Source organism: Dasypus novemcinctus, chromosome 7 (assembly GCF_030445035.2).
Source record: "Dasypus novemcinctus isolate mDasNov1 chromosome 7, mDasNov1.1.hap2, whole genome shotgun sequence".
In the NCBI taxonomy this organism is placed as follows: domain Eukaryota; kingdom Metazoa; phylum Chordata; class Mammalia; order Cingulata; family Dasypodidae; genus Dasypus; species Dasypus novemcinctus.
Genome location: NC_080679.1, coordinates 36183004 through 36189003, shown reverse-complemented (window position 1 = coordinate 36189003; position 6000 = coordinate 36183004). Strand labels below are relative to the sequence as shown.

General features: G+C 38.6%; 1 pseudogene; it reads left to right on the top strand.

The window, feature by feature from the left end:
* Positions 1-2415: 2415 nt before the first annotated feature.
* The window catches only part of LOC101439798 (katanin p60 ATPase-containing subunit A-like 2), a 79003-nt pseudogene continuing 75418 nt past the window's right edge, over positions 2416-6000 (top strand).

The window sequence follows — 6000 nt, the reverse complement described above, 5'->3', positions numbered from 1 at the left end:
CTGGTAGAATGCAAACCTGGAGCTGCTGTTGACCATTTTTTCTATTGCTTGTAGAGACCCTCCCTGGGAACGAAACAAATACAGAGGGATGCAGAGAGACACATTCTTGACAATACCATTTAAACACTTGGATTCTGTCATTCCTGAAGCTGTGTTGGCTCACTTTGTGACTCAGTAAATTCTCCTTTACTTTTAAATGAGTTTAGGTCAATACTCTACTAGTTGTTACCCAAAAATACTGGCTAAAATAGTTACCAAATCAGAATTTATTACCATTTATTATTTATCAAATCAAAATCTATTGCTATTTAACAACCACAAAATCTCAATGAGCATTTTGCTCACACATGTGTAGGTCAACAGGGGGTCAGCTGATCTGGGGTAAAGTTGACAGTTGGCTTTGCTGATCTTGGCTGGGCTTTCTCACTCTTCTAGGAGTCAGCTGGGGGGTCAGGTGATCTACATTGGGCTTGGCTGGGTTAACTGGGCTTTGATCCACATGACTCTCATCCTCTTCCTGAGACCTGCTGGTAAGGCCAGGCATGTTTTTCTCATGGCAGTTATAAAAGTGCCAGAAAGTAGGCCTGATAATATCGTCTGTCTGTGTCACATTTGGTTACATCCTATTGGCCAAAGCAGGTCACATGGCTCAACAGAAGTCAAGGTGTGGGAAATAAGTCTTTCCACAGTGGGCAGGCACTGCATACTTACATGGTAAGGTATGGAGTGAGAGAAGAGTTGAAATAATTTTCTAGTCTACCACAAGCAGACTAAAGAAGTGACTTTTTAATAGCCAAGTGATTCTATGTACACTGAAATTTGGGAGATGCAGGCTTAGAGCTGTTGTTCTCCATGCTAGCTGAATAAACTGGGGCCTTCACAAATTCAGATGTCTAGACCCCAACCCACAGAGATTTTGATTTGATTGGCCTGAGATGGGACCTGGGTATTGGAATTTTAAAGCAAATGATCCCTAATTAAAAACTGTTCTCCTGGAAGAATTTGAATCCCAGAAGAAATCTCTCATATGTGTCCTCCCATCTTCTGAAAATTTTTATAGTGAAATGAAATCAGAGGAAAGTATTAATGGAAAGCAAAACTGCAGAAAAATTACCAGTCAGTAAATGTCTTTATTGACTAAATCTCTGTGCTGAGTGTTTTGCTGGCCTTTGGGGAAATTGAGGGGAATACTAGGAATTCATAGACCTGCCCTCACAGAGCTCAGGGAATCCGTGAGAAGATGGATGGTAAGTAAATATTTACAATTAGTTAGACAATCACATGCCTGCAGAGTACTGCAAAACACAAAGACTGCCATGAAAACAAAAACAGAGAAGCTTATTTTCACATGCAAATCCAACAATGCCCAGTACAAGGATAGAGTAAAAGGGAAAATTTTAAATGAAAAAGCCAATGTCACAGTCTATTTCATGACTAGTCACTCCTTCAGACTTTTTTTGGGTCATTTCTACTTAGTTAGCCTGTCTTAAATTGAATAGATTCAGCAGGAATCATTTCTTATACATGTTTTAAGAAATGTGAGAGCTGAGCTATTTACCCACACCTGCAATTAGGTAATGAGCTGGAATTTGGGCAGCCCATCAAATTTTACTTTCTTGTTTATCCAATTAGTCATCTTGAGGAGAGTAAAAGCTTTTATATAGCGTAATGTGTATCAAATATCCCGAATTGTGCATAACGATATGTGATTCTAAAATCCACTCTGTTGAAAATTAGACCTGTAAAAAATTATAATCTTTAAATAAGAGGTAGGATAATAATTCATTCAGTCTAGTAAGTCTGCCATTTTGGGTGGACATCACACCAGGTGAGAATCCTAATATAAATTACTTCCAAAGGCCAACAGGATCCTGAAGGTGCCTGCCATCAATGTCAATGACTCTGTCACCAAGAACAAGTTTGACAATCTCTATGGCTGCTGGGAGTCCCTCATAGATGGCATCAAGCGGGCCACAGATGTGATGATTGCAGGCAAAGTGGCGGTGGTAGCTAGTTATGGCGATGTGGGCAAGGGCTGTGTCCAGGCTCTCAGGGGTTTTGGGGCCCATGTCATCATCACTGAGACTGACCCCATCAATGCACTCTAGGTCTTCACCTGGCCCTTTGGACTTTATACCCATGTGCTTGGCTTACTGGTTCTTCAGTCCATGACAGATGAGTAAAAGCAGTCTTAAAGAGCAGCGAGGAATTGTTGGAGTTTGAATGCTCCTAGGAAAGTACTTTAGCACTGGGCATTCTCTTAAACCTCAGAACAATGAGGTTGGTACTTTGAGTCCCCATTTTACAGTGGTTAGAATGGATTGTTAAGGGGATAAGAGAAGTGACAGACAGAGGTTGACAGGGGCCAGAAAAATGTAAAAGACAGGCATAGGATTGTCACTATTTTGTAACACGATGGTTCCTATCACAACACTGGGTCAAAAAGAAATTAATTTGGTTTATAATGTGTTAAAAGAGAACAGGAAGGTGGGTAAACAAAAATTTTGGTGCCTAAAAAAAAACAGGCTAGATTTTTAGTTCTGGAATAATTTATCTTCTCACCCTCCATTTCACAAAATAATTATAAGAATTAATTTAATTTATTTAATTACTTAATATTCAATAAAATTTTCAATTTTTTGAGCCATTAGAAATGAGTTCATTGCCATACTAGTTCATTAGAGGCATTCATTTAGACCCTACATTCAGTATTTTTTTGTTATTGGGTTTTTAACATGTAAACTTTTTTTTTAAGATTTATATTTATTTATTTCTCTCCCCTTCTTCTCCCCCTCTCCCCATACCCCTGTTGTCTGCTCTCTGTGTCAACTTGCTGTGTGTTTTTCTGTGCCTGTCTGCCCCCTTGGTGGCACTGGGAAACTGCATCTCTTTTTGTTACATCATTTTGCTGCGTCAGCTCTCCGTGTGTGTGGCGCCACTCCTGGGTGGGTTTTGCTTTCTTCACGTGGGCTGCTCTCCTTGCAGGGTGCACTCCTTGTGCGTGGGGCACCCCCATGTGGGGGCGCCCCTGTGTGGCATGGCACTCTTTGTGCGTGGCTGCTCTGTGCGTGGGCCAGCTCACCACCCGGGGCAGGAGGGCCTGGGGATCAAACCCTGGACCCTCCCGTATGGTAGGCGGACGCTCTATTAGCTGAGCCATGTCTGCTTCCCTACCTTTTTTTAATTAAACATTTTAAATTGATAGATGCCAATTTTTAAAATTTGCCTGATCAGTGGTCAGAAAATATATAGAAGATCAGTAAATAGCTCGTCTAAATTTTACATTAGTTTTTATTATAGTACTAATTATTTTTTCCTTACAAAATAATAACTTTAAAAAAATTTCAACTCTGTATTTAGGCAGCTGCGCTTAGCAATTGTAACATTTAAATTTGAAGTATGTATTAGATATCTATCACTGTGTAACAAATCACCAAAAATTTTGGAGTTTTAACACCACACAGGGAGAGGGTGTAGTGCAGTGGTTGAGCTCTTGCTTCCCATGTACAAGATTCTGGGTTCAGTCTTGGGTACCTCCAAAAAAACCCCAAAATAAAACAAAATAAAAAAGCACCATACAGTAACTATCTTCTAGTTTCTGTCTACAGGGATTTTGGTTATGGCTGAGCTGGATTTCTGTTTCAGGGCCTCGTACAAGGTTGCAGTGAAGGTGTTGTCCAGGAATTAGGTTCTCAGCTGGAGCGTGACATCCTCTTCCATGCTTATGTGGTGCAATTTATTTCCTTGCAGCTGCAGAACTCATGACATTTTACTTCTTCTTTGAGCTGGACTTCTTCTTTCACCAGCTGGAGAGGGTCTTTCTGATGCTTCCCTAATTCTTTGAAAGGTCTCTCTGATTAGGCCAGGCCCACCCAGCATCCTCTCACTTTGTATTAACCCCAAGACAACTGATTAGAAACCTGGTGCATCCCGTCATGGTACAGGTCTGCACACAATCAAGGATGGAGATTATACAGGAGAGTACACCAAGGAGTGGGAATCTTGGAGCCATTTTAAAATTATAACACAGTTCTAAAATACCTTTGAAATATACATAAATTTAATTTGGCATTTCATTGAGAAAGTAAAAAATTCATATTCAGGCCATGCCTAATTTACACATACTATTTTTGTAGTACACTCACACGCGGGTGGCACTCAAATTTTATACTACAATACAATCAGGATCATTCAGTGCATATTTTCCTTTTGACTGTTTCTTCTTCAGCTACATTTTCAATACACTTCAGTTTGGCCAATTTTTAAACCTTTTTAGGTAAAGAAGGAATTCCCTTGTTTACCTGATTACTGAAGTGTGGGGGTAATAGTGGATCAAGTCAGGAATAGTTTAATGAATCCAAAGTACATTTCACGCAAAATAACATGTGATTGGAATTAAATTATTTTTGTTTGTAAATCTGTTTGTCTTGCTTGCTTAAAAGACAAAAGTCCTTTCACCCTGAAGGAAAAATTAAAACCCACCTGGGAAATATAAAAAAAAAAAATCGGAGTATGAATTACTTCCTAATGCCCATAAATAAATAAATATGTATGTTTCTTTTCAGGAAAAAATATTTGCCTATTTCTCTGTCAGTATCATTAAACTATATCAATAAGAATAAAATACAGTTAAAAGACCATTGAAAATTACTCCAGCTAATGAAATATGACTGTATTTGAAATTTTATATTTCATAGGGTTAAACTACACTTCTCTAACAGTGATTTTTTCATGACCTTTGCAGAAATGAACCCAATTAGATGGTTAATTTTAATATCATTATTTGATCTACTACTAAAACTGTTTAGCAAAACTTGTTAGGAGAGTTCTCCAAAATTTTCCATATCACAAAATTTTAAAATGCTGGATTCTAATAGTTCCCTTATTTGTTAACTATGAAATATAAGTTATGTCTTTACTGATATACCATAAATTTAATCAATGGAATTTAGGTAGGTAACAAAAATTAATATACAGAAATTCTTAGTGGCAGTGCAGGGCTCCCTCCCCATGAGGTAGATACAAACCACCTTCAAACAGTATAGATTTGCCTGTTTTTTTTCCAGCATGAAGTGGGGCATGTGGAGCTGCCATCTACCATCCCAACTCAGAGCAAATTTTGGCCATCCTGGGAGGCCAGCATGATAGGACTTCTTCCCCTGCTCTTTTGGACTCTTTGTGCTGTGTAAGTAACAAGGAGATTATTTGTCCTTTCTGGATTCTTTACTCTGTGCAAGTGAAAAAGGGTTATTTGCTGAAAGTTCTTGTGTCCTGAACCAGTGTTCCTATGACCCACCATTGTAGCAACTGGTTCCACAAAAGCCTGACTGGGCTGGTTTCAAGGGAAAACAGATGGAAAGGAAGTAGGGGCAGCAAGTAGAGAGAATTCTTTCAAGGATTTTTTTGGTTTAAATGGAACAGAGAAATGGGGCAATAGGTAGTAGGGGACGTGTGCATAAAAAAACGTTTTCTTTTAAGATAAGAGATATTGTAGCATGTATGTGCACTGAAAGAAATAATCCAGGAAAAGATAAAAGAAATGAAGGAATGATTTCAGGAAGGAAGTAAACATTGTTCTCGAAACCCTTCTTTGCATAAACAGCAAATTTCATGAGGTTCTTCTTTTCAGTTCAGATTGATGGCAAACACCAAAGCCCATTACTATGGTGGTGGAGAGATTTATTTTATCCAGGTAAGTGCAAAGCCCTACTTTGGCTTAATCCAAAAACAGATCTGACTTAATCCAAAAACAGATTTTAGAGCAACTAGAAGAAGGAATGGATGAATGTAAATCCTCCAGGCAATCCTCTGTACATTTTCTATTCTTTTTCAGTTGAGGCTTTGACAAGTTGTAAGGGGTAATGAGTTCAAAGTTACACTATAGTGTCTTCCAGGTTCTTCCAGAATAATCATAAGAATCACCAACTTCAATGTTTAGACTGCTGAGATCACTGAAGGCAATAACACATTTCCTGAAGCCATCCACCTAACTTTGTTTTT